Source organism: Barbatula barbatula (genome assembly GCF_947034865.1).
Source record: "Barbatula barbatula genome assembly, chromosome: 20".
Lineage (NCBI taxonomy): Eukaryota > Metazoa > Chordata > Actinopteri > Cypriniformes > Nemacheilidae > Barbatula > Barbatula barbatula.
Window position 1 is genome coordinate 16,637,697 of NC_136783.1, and position 11,908 is coordinate 16,649,604.

The window sequence follows — 11,908 nt, forward strand, 5'->3', positions numbered from 1 at the left end:
TAAATGATGTAGTTTTGTTTAAATTGTGCTATTTAATGTGCTGTATCCTTAATGGTATTTTAATGGCAACATTCCTGTCCTATTTAGTTTTTATGTTGTTTGAGCTAATCTGGCCATAGTTAGGCACCATGTCAATTGCTGCTTTTATTTTCAACCAGATATTTGTCTGTTTTACGCTGTTGAACTTTGTGTTTTATGCTTTTAACTGGAAGTTGCGTAGGTCTCAACCTTTTTTCAATGTTTTGTGGCAACACAATGTTGCAATATATAATGTTTTTGATTTGAGACTAATTTAATTTTGTTGTGGTGATTTTATTATTACACTTTGGCCCGGATTTTATGATTATATTTTTGCACCAGTGATAGCATTTTTATAGAAGTAACATAAATATCCTTATTTAACAAAGGCATAGTCCCGGCTTAAGATAAGCCTTGTCTGTAAAACCAGGCCTTTATTTTTCACATCACCTTTGTGCTTTCCTTTACATGTATATTTGTGCTTTCCAGTGTTATGGGTGTGACATTTTTAGTCAAAACTTGAAATATAAATGTGTTTATTATCAGTTGTATGAAAGTATCTATTTTTATTTTGCTTAACACCTGATAATAGAGTCCAGAAAATGTGTGTCTATAAATGAGTTTTATTTTTAAAAGAGGGGGAAAAGCATGTGGTATGGATGTGATACAAACATTTTTGAGTGACAACATACTTTATACGAACCCCCAAAAAAGTAGATTTTTTAATGGGATAGAATTGCCCCTTTGCAGCTGCACATCCAAATAGTTTCAAGCACAGTAACAGTGACTAACAGATATGACGGAGCACAGGGGTCTAAATCCCTAGAGGGAATCAGATTGTCTGCACATTATGACCTAGACATGTACTCATATGCACTATAGCATGAAAGTTGTTTAAAAGATAACCTCAAAACTGGGTACACTTTAAAAGCAATCGCTTGTCGTCTCTGTTTTGTTATTAAAAATACTCAAACATTGAGATAAGAGTACTTGGGCTTATGATAAGTCTCCCATTCAACAATTCATCGGATGAGGGTTATTTTTTTCTAATCCTTTTGCTTGTAACTTTGTGGTGTCTGTTTGACAAAAATCCACATGTCAGATATGAAAGAGATGCATTGAAGAAGTAGACGGCTGTTAATTTGAAAGGTCATGTGTGAAAAGTTCAGTCATGCTGAAACATTGGTCTTGAAATTAGAGGGTGCTGTTGCACAGAAAGGTCATGCAAAAGTAGATACACAACAGGTAATCACAAATCACAACCAATGTCATGAAGGTGATGACGTGAGTGCAATGTGTGGTTGTGTACACATATGCATAAGCAGGTCATTTATAGCACTACATGTATGACCAAAGAGTTTTGATTTAGGATCATTACACTTTAACAAAATTAGTTTTATGAAATAGTTTTTTATGCACTGTATCACGTGTAACAGTTAGCGAACAGCGGTGAAACTGACCCCTAGAGGGCTGGATCTAATGAGATTGAATTGAAATTTGTCTCCTATTGGCCAAACCAAAAAATTATCTCCGGGATGCTAATCCATATTGACTTCAGGGCCACAGCAGAGATTGAATAAAAGCTTCTTTACCACAAAATGTGAAGTGAGGTGAACATTCGCACCATACACAAAAACGTAATTTATTCAAGCAACTTCACAGGCAGACAGAGAGAGAACAGAACAAGATGCAGCGTGAGGCGTGATTGTTAACATCCTTTAATTTAATGCAAAGCGCACTCTCTCGCTTTCATCGTCCGCCTGTCTTTCTTTTCCTCTTTTTAGGCAGATTGTGCTAATGAAGTGAAAAATTTGGCACAATCACACCCATGATGTCATATTTCACCTTGGACAGGCTTCAGAGTTATTTCATATCTGGATGAATTTGTACTCATGCTTATATTCAATCCGTCTAACACCATATGAAATATAATCCTCCCAGGAGTGCAAGAGGAGATAATTAGTAGCTCTCTCGCTCCCTACTGCTGTTTTTGCATCTCCAGTCGTCCATCTTTCGCTCCCTTTCTCATCACCGCACTTATTGAGGAGGGAAATTTTATATCTGATTCCGTTTCCATGGCAGCTCCCGGTGGGGTGTCAATACAGAGAGAGAGTGAGATGAGGAAACATCGTGTTTACGTCTGAAAAGACTGTGTGAGAAAGACAGACAGACAGTGTACTTGTGCAGATAGACGGATAGGTGTGAGTTTGGTCAAATTAGCACACTTGCACTTCCTCATGCTCTCTAGAGACAGAACAGGTGTAGAACTGGAAACTAGATTTCTCCCTTTCCTCAGATTGCCGCAACAAAAGGATACAGTAAATAAATGCTTGTGATAATTAAGATGTTTTTGAGACTTGCAATGCTTTAAGCAATCAATAGTTCAAGATGTGTCACTACTTTATGAATATATTCATGGCACGGTGTTGGAGTACCTGCAAATCCTTTTAATATGACTACAGTGCTTGTAATAAATACAGTGTCGTGTTAAGCGTTTTAAAGTGGTCAGATTGTTCAATTGTCCGATCACCATCCAGCATCTACTGTATAATGACAAGGAAATTGAAATCTTGAATTGAAACGTCTGTTTCTTGATGTATAATGTTAATAAATTCCAGCTCTGTGGTGCGACCTACTCTAGTGTATAAAAGTATACCTTTAAGAATACTTTGTGTAACCGTAGTAAAGTTTGAGTACACAACTACGATTAAAATTATTGTTTGTTCTGCAATTACAATATGAGTAAACTTATAGTGATGGTTACCAGTTCAGTACTTGTAACACATTTATTGGTTTATGAACACTCATGAACAATTCTGAAAGTATACTGTCAGTAAACTACTAGTTTAGTATTTTTACTATTTCACTGGTTTTAAATCAATGAAAATACATTTCACATATTGTTTACTGTTTATACATTATTTTTGCATTTTAAGTATATGCTACTGTGTTCTGGTTTGGTATTTATTTTGTTAAAATATATCCTGAACTGTATTCTAAGTAGATTTGAAGTGTATCTTTCTCAAAACAATTGAGTATGAGTATAGGCCAAATACACTTTCTCTATCTCAACTAAGTGTAATTTTAAGTATTTTTCTGAGAAGTACATAAAAAGTACAGGAGGTGTAAGTTCACATTTTTAGTTTCGCGGACGTATACGAATGCACATTTTGGAAGGGTTATTTACTACGACTGGGTGTCTAAACTAGACTCACGTGAGCATGATCCTAAACATGCAGGGTGGGATTAATGTTTTTAAGTCCTGCCACCTCTCGTGTAAAAAATGCATCTCGGTTATTCAGATAAGACCAGAAACTGCACCAGTCATCCTTGAGGAAAGTGGGATAATGCCATTACAGTATGTGTCTGTGGCCAACATGTAACTGAAAATTTAAATTTGCATGCTTGAACTTTTGCATGCTCGAACTGGTGTTTGACATTATAATGCTGATGTTATCAAACAAAACATCTCTTACATAAAATTAAATCTTGTGTTGTGGTACATCACAGAACTGGGTTGTGGATGCGGATGACCGTGGGTGGAGCCACCGATCCGCTCCATTCTTACCCTGGGAAAAGCAACCGTGGGAGGAGAACAAATTCTCTGTGGAGTAAACCACATTATGGTGAAAAGGTTAGATGAGAGATGGAGACTCACAGTGAGATATGTTGTATGGATGACAATTGCATGAAAACATCATTAAGTTGCATTTACAACCTTTACTAAGGAGAAAACAGTATCTTATATGCTAATATGGTCTCTCATGGCTGTTATTTTCTCATTACCACTTTTAATAAATCTATATGCCTTCATGTGTATAGTAATTGTAGTTTCACCCCACACCACTAAGGGTCACTGCCCCCTTAATTCTACTTTTTAGTCCCTTCTGACTATTTGAAAAAATGACAAGTCACTTGTTTTGTCCCACGCAAACGTTTTTCTTGTCAACACACACAGGGAAAGGAGTTAAGAGGGGTTAGAAGTGCCTTGTCAGTGCACTTGTTAGTGTTATTTGGTTCAGATTAAAATTCTCCGAACTTCAATTCTGAGCCCTTCTCTACATCTTTTGTTTTTTCTATGCTCTTGTTTGGTCTTAACCTTACTTCATTGCCTTCGGACTGTGATTTGGGATGATTTGACTGTCTAGGATTAAAATTGGTCTCTACATGTTGACCTTTGTGTGCTAGTTTTGTGTGCTCTGGATTAACCTCAGCACTTGAATCCTTAACCTTTAAATCATGTTACAGTGAGTCCCAGGAATCCAAACACAATAAACTACAAACTGAGTCATTTTTGTTTGCTTGTTTAGAAAATAGGACTACCACATATTTTCACTTTGTTACTTGGGATTTCAGCGTGTCAGTGCTTTTTTTCTTCATTTAACTTGCTAAACTCATATCCCAAAAAACAGGTTGATAAAAAAAATAATGCAATAATAATCTTCATACATGCTAGTCGTAAACCGAGAAAGCCAGGAATTTGGGACTAAATTCAAAACCCATTATCACACTATGAGCATTATCCTCGTTCTCCTGACACCAGGTAATTAAATCTTCTATCTTGGAGATTTCCAGGTGTCCTTTCTCAATAAAGGCTATTGTTACACACCACAGATATAATCAAGAAACTTTTTTGCTTTACTTGTATTCAAATATGTTCCTATAACTCCGGATAAATAGTCACATGACATTTACATCTCAAGTAAAAACTTGAATCCAGCACTGAATGCCCATGGACAAAGATGGCAGATTGAAAACCCTCTTTCTTCGCAGGGGTCATGTTTTAACCAAACAACAGTTGCTTGGATGAATGGGAATGATACAAGTTTTCTCCAGACTATCTTCTTATTCATCTTTGAATTACCACATTGTCTTTTGCACCATCTGAGCTTGTTTAGTTCCGAAAACTCAAACTGTAGCCCAAAGAAGGAGAAGCAGTTATTAGCCTGAACAGAAAACCATCTCGCGAGGTGGGGGAGCTGTCAGTCAATATCTTTCACTGGTTGAACGTGGCAACAATTAACGCCTACAGGATAAGGTAAACACGTCTTAGATTTCTGCTTCTGGCTCATTTAATAGACAATGCCTGTGTTTATTCCATCTGGATGAATAAAGTGATGAAAAAAGCAAAAAAAACTAAAATTGTCAGTCTGAAGAGTAAGTGTTAATGCAATGTCTTTAAGAAAAGTAGTCTGGGGTCTAAATGACTCTGGTTACCTTTTTCACATTGTGTTTAAAGGAAAGCTTGCAACATGCACAACTGCAAGTAAGAGAAGCAGCAATGCATCGCATTAGAAAATTGTAACATGCTGTCTGCTACAGGGGTTAGTCCAACTTTGCAGGGCGGCTGTAGAGGCTAAGTTGTCCCCTTCGGGACTGGGTAATGCAGTGCCGTACTGCATTTGAATTTGTGTATGTGTGTATTCATGTGCTAGCTTTCACCACAGTGACTGATTTTTATACACACTTATACACTTTCTGGGTCATTCTAGTTCATTGCATCTTTATGTATATCATTTCTTTATCCTGTGTACTGTATATGTTCTACGGTCTCCGCAAATTCTTATTCCCTCGGTCATACTGTATACATATCTTGATACACATGCAGCAACGAGGCCTTGCGTGAGAAAGGTTCATGCAATATGCATTGGATCTTCTGCCAGTAAAAATGCAACTTGGTTTTTGTAGTTACATTAGTCATTCATGGGCTGCCAACACGAGTACACACAATTTAACTACATGTTGTTTACCGAACTACCTGATTTAAGAAGGGACCTGCTTTTTTCACCCACAGAGGTCGATTCACACATGCAAGTTTGCCAAGCCAAGTTCTGACGGGTGTTAAACAGAGCTATGTAGGCTACATATACAGTCGGCCAGACGCAAGCATGCCCTTTGTTGGCTCCAAACTCCCACACAATAAAATCGCTGTCACTTCTCTACACAGTCACTCAGCGACTCGTCTTTCTGTTAAGAGACACATGTTTACTCAGCCGGCTGTCACATCAGCATTTGTAAATGTCAAGTGGAAAGTAAGAAACTTTTGTTGATGGGTTTTGGCTTAGAACAAAATGTCACGCCTCAAATCCAAAAATGCCTCCAAGAAAGTTATATCAAAATATAAACGAAAGGTTAGGGATATGTCAGAGAAAAGAAGAAGCTTAACTTGAAATGTTCAGCAGCTGTATAATAACTACAGTTTCCTACAGGAAAAAAAACATATTAATGTGCCACCAAGAATCTTCTCATGCTGAAGTAAAAGACATGGTTTACTAATAGGCCTACATTATGATCTACGTTGCATTCTAAAAAATAATAAGGTAATCTTTTTGTGAAATGTACAAAAATTACAAAAGACAGCATGCTTCTGATGGGAAATATTTATTTCCAGCCCCACAAATCAAATTCTTCATACAATACTTTTTGTTTTCGTCAAAGAACATTACACTGTATGTTACATGAAAATTTACATCTGTTGGGGCAGTGGATAAACATAGACAGATTTCCCAGAAACCCACGCAGACAGGACATTGCCTTTGTGATTGAGGTCAATGTGACTAAAGTAAAATCCTGTGATTTTATTGGTCATTGCTGTTGGCCACAAAGACAGTTTATGTAAACATGCACACGCATACAAAAAAAACATGTAATCTAGCAAAATAAACAGAAAAGCGTACAAATGCAAACAAGCTGAAGATTCAGATGATGGGTGATGATAATCCTTATGAACATAAAATACAATGAAGAATCTACTAGCTGTTTAAAACGGGGTCTTACTGGGCGCTGTGGCCCGTTGAGGTACAACATGGTTGAGATGGAGCGTGACACGCTGGTGGGTTTACTGAGGAATGACAGATGTAGGCTGTGCTGCTGCATAGGAAGGAGTTCTTCCATGTTCATATTATCTAATCCAACAGGGGGTGGAATAACCTCACCTCCCTATGATCTACTGACGCTGTCTTGGTGCTTATGGTGTAAGTCATGTAGAGTTGTGCACTGCACATTCTATTCTAAATCAAAACATTTGTAACATTTGTTATTACTCTACAGAAAGTGAAGAAAAATGAATGTTAGGCTGTTCAATCGCAGTGTCTGCAATTTTCTGTACAAGTCAAACATTTAGTGTATAAAATGAAAAATGCTTGAACGTTCTGGTTTAACTAATATTTAGTTGTAAAGCCACGGCTTCTGAGAACTGCTTCACATCTGTGTTACATGGAGTCAACCCACTTCTGGCACCTGTGAACAGGTATTCCAGCCTCTGCATTTCTTGGATTTGTCTCAGAAACAGCGTTTTTGATGTCACCCCACAAATTTTCTATTGGATCAAGGTGTGGAGATTGGGCTGGCCACTTCACTTCATTGAGAAACATCCCATGATGCTTGCGCGACCATGCTTCACTGTCTTCACAGTGTACTGGGGCTTGAATTCAGTGTTGGGGGTCGTCTGACAAACTGTCTGCGAACGCTAGACCCAAAAAGAACAATCTTGCTTTCATCAGTCCACAAATGTTGCGTCATTTCTCTTTAGGCCAGTCAATGTTTTCTTTGGCAAATCGTAACCTCTTCAGCACATGTTGTTTTTTCAAAAATGGGACTTTGCGGGGGCTTCTTGCCGATAGCTTGGCTTCACCGAGACATCTTCTAATTCTTCGATCCATTCGAGTCCTAGATTTTCGTTTTCTTCCTCGTCTTTCTGGTTTTGGTTGCCATCTAAAAGCTTTTAATATCATTTTTGCCATCAGTTTTTTCACAGAATGATTTACCTCTCTAATTGAAGTCCACACTGCTATTATTTTGAACACGCCCTTTTCAATTAATGATTCAATTACACAGAACTAGCAGCATGCATGTGATGACTGTTGAGTCTATTGGTTTTCTATTACTCTACTACATCTACTAGTAAAATATTTGTCACATAGAAATATTATTTCTACCAAAAACATTTACTGATCTGGTAATGAGAAAGAAGTATTTCAATAAAACATTTAAGTTATTTATCATAATACTTTATAATTGTTTATGTAGATGGTACATTGTACTCTGTAGTTCGTTTTGCTTTGCTTTATTAGACAAAAAAAAAATTATTTAGTGAATTTAGAAGAACAGAGAGATTGCAACTCATTTATCTGCTTTATGAGCCAGCAGCTTGGGATGATATCATACAATTTACAAAGATAAAGTGTCATTTACATGCCCTCTAAATTATAAAACGGATGAGCATCCCTCGCTCCTCTCATTGTTGCAGCAGTCCCCTGTGGAAAAAAAAATATATAAACTGGAAAATAGAATGCAATAGGCCTATATTAAATAATACATTGCATACATTGAAATGAAGTGCTTATATTTTTCAATATATGAAAAGCGTCAATTCCCTATGTATTATTCAAAATTATTTAAAATAGTATTTTTAAATTATTTAATATATTGGCAGTTAACATATAGGAAAATATATTTTATTTGCATACAGGGTGCCAAAAGTCTTCCTGTATTTCTCAGTGAATGAAAAATAAATATGAAAAGAAAGAAATACATGATCCCAAGAACAAAACCAGTCTTTTAGGTTTAGGATGGTTTTAACATGTTTTACATCATATGAGAGCTAAATAAATATGCTTTGTTTTTAAATACGGTTTGCTATATAACAATATTTGGCCGAGATATCACTATTTAAAACCTAGCGAATCTGAGTGTGCAAAAAAATCTAAACGTTAAGGAAGAAATCTATAATTTTGACAATACAATGTATTTTGGCTATTTATTACTGCAAATGTTCTCGTGATTAGGAAGGTTTTGTGGTTCAGGATCATATACCGTACTACATGTCCCAATGAGCCCAGCCGTACCGTAAGTACGCATACATGACAATGCCACAAATTCAGAATAATACTGGTCTTCTTTTCAGCTCACAGTAACAGACATTTATAAAGGGGTATAAATAAACAGAGAAATAAAGAGATATAATAAAATGTAATAAAGATATATAGATTACAGTGCACCTTTTTAGGTGTCACCTTCTGGAAATTGAACATTTGAATTCCCGCTCCTTAACTCACAAACCCTCCAACCATCAGATCATTGCAGAACATGAAGCTCTTGACTAGTTAAGCAGAGTGTTAATGACATCCACAATCAAAATCCTTTACATGTTAAGTGTTGTGAAGCCTATAATCACGTTTCAATCACTGGGTGTGAATAAATGTTCGGAGGCATGAACTTGATTTACTGATTTCATATGAAATTGTATGTAAGGGCCAGGCTGCAGTTTCAAGATGTTCTACTGCTGTGAATTTCAGCATTAACTGTTTTGATCCCTGTAGATTAATAAGCGTGATTTAAAGGTGCAGTGAGTTTTTCTTTTGCTTCAATGGCTCTTCCTCATCCCAATGGTCTTGGAAATGATACAGACACCTGGCAGTGTGGATGCACGAAGTTTACACATCAAACACACTTCAAACACATAAAATGAACACAGTGATTCGAGCCGGAGTATATTTCTACACTATCAACCTTCATCAATGCATTGTGTGTCGTGTTTGCACTCAAAGGTCCAATGCATTTTTTTGGACGATCAATTGTCGAATAACACAATATTCAGACGTGTATAGAGCTTACATAATGAAAGTTTTTATTATTATAGAATGAGCTATTTCTATCTACATACACCGCAGGTCCCCTTACATGGGATTCGCAATGTTGTTTCTAGTATTCCTAAACAGACAAACTGCTCTACCGACACGACAGTAAACGTTATCTCCTTCGGCATAGAAGCGAAAACGTGATGACATCTTAGTTATGTGTTAGCCACCGCAGTGCTTCAAAAGAGAGGGGTGAGCGGTGGAGCGAGCCTTGGTTTCAATTCCCAACCTCGCCACTGGATGCCTCTAAATTTCATAGACTTGACCTTTAGTGCTGGAGGTCATCTTAACATCTTACCATCACTGGTACCATAGCTCTGAATTATTCTGTCGTCTCGGGCACCTTACGTTTGGTCTGAACTATGTTTTATTGTGCTTTTTGTTATAGTATTTGGTTTGCTTGCTTTGTTTACATGTGTTTTATCTTTCTTTTGTGAAAACTAGATAAATTATTATTGTTAGTAGTAGATATGGTAAATTGCAGTCATGGCTGGTCATGTAATCACAACATCGTAGCTTCCATGAGGTGACCATTTTGGGAAGCTGATTGTGGAGAGGCTGTGTGATAGTTTAGTATACAGCGACCTCTAGTGCAGAAGAAGAGAAGTCCAATTCAATTTAAAATCACTGCAATTTTAAATGGTTTACTGTTCTACTCAGTACAGTTTTAAACCCTTTTTTGCTTTGGTTGTGGAATAGTTTGGTTTACCATTTTGTGATTGTATAACATATCAATGCTTAATAGCTGAAGATCAGTCAGATTCTCAGAGACAATAAACACTTTAATAAGTCCATTGAGAGTATCACAGCAAGAGAAATGAAGGGAGGGGCGGTGGCCTCAGGCTTGGGATAGCCCTCCATTGGGACTTCAGGCCAGTCCTGGATGAGAGCCCACTTTGAGCTGGATTACTGCTCAGACAGACAGGCAGACAAACACAAATGCTTACAGTGAGATTGTGAACAATCTCAGACTTTTGTGTGCTACGTCTTTTGTTTTGTTTAGTTACATGTTTCCTTGTTTATTTTTGTTTCGCAGCTTAGCAGGGCAGAACATACCACGGTCCCATTCATAAATGCCTCTTGATGCCAGCACTGCCTGGTTTAGCCACGAATGGCATTTATGCATGTGGGCATTGATGGATATCAGTCTTCTGGCATCAAATCTACATAATATAAACCAGAGGTTTTCAGTTGTTGGGTCACAACCCAGAAATGTAAAAATAGGAGAAAGAAAAACAATGCAGCCATTGAATAATTCAAGTGTTATATTATAGTAAAGTAATGATAGTCCGATGAAAGGGCTTTTCCACTTTGAAAAGGAAACAAAAACCTTTCCTTTATTTTGGAGTTTGGTTGCCGGTGTTTGGGGAGACAAATTCCATTATGCACAGTTTACTTCAGTGGTTCTCAAACTTTTTCGTTGTAATGCCCCCTTTGTGTAGTGTGCATCGCTTAAGGCCCCCCCAAAAAGACAATCTTAAATAGAATTTTAATTAAACCAAAAACATATTAAATTATCCAATGCTCAACCATAAATTTCTATATTTCATATGTCACTCTGATCCATCTTTGGGGCCCCATTTGAGAACCACTTGTTTACAAGACATGCTCACCAAAAGAAGAAAACTTAAGTTAAAGGTTGTTAAATGTCAAATCTGGGTCGTAATACAAAATCGTTATAAATCAATGACAGTAAAACAACTACAAAAAACACCTTGCTGTTATAAGATTGACACACACCTATTTCTTATTAAACATAATAAAACGATCAGATACTAAACACGGTTCGATTCCAGATCATTAGGTCAAATAACTTTGGTTTACACAAGAGATATAAATCTGTGCGTTTGTTAAACAGCCTACCCGATTCCTCCTTCCATCAACACATTGTTTTGTGTGACAGCCAAGAATATCAAACTTCATGGGAAATAGACTTTGGCCCTGTTTCTCACCAGCTGTTGATCCTTGGCAAATGGCACTGGGAAGGTGGTCCACACTTCAAATAGCAAGTAACAGAAGCAGAAAAAACATCCCACACTGCAAATTCAAAACTGGTAAAGGAGACAATGTGGATATAGGGGCAGGAATGTATGTGGTTTGCTGCTTGTCGGGCAAAAAAGGCCGGTATGTGTGTGTTTATCAAGGTCAACACCACTATTGTTTTCAAGACAATAGATCAAGGGTGAATGTTTATACAGAGAGTTTACAGTATATGGGTCATTTAGAGGTTTGAGGGTGACAACAGCTTGAAT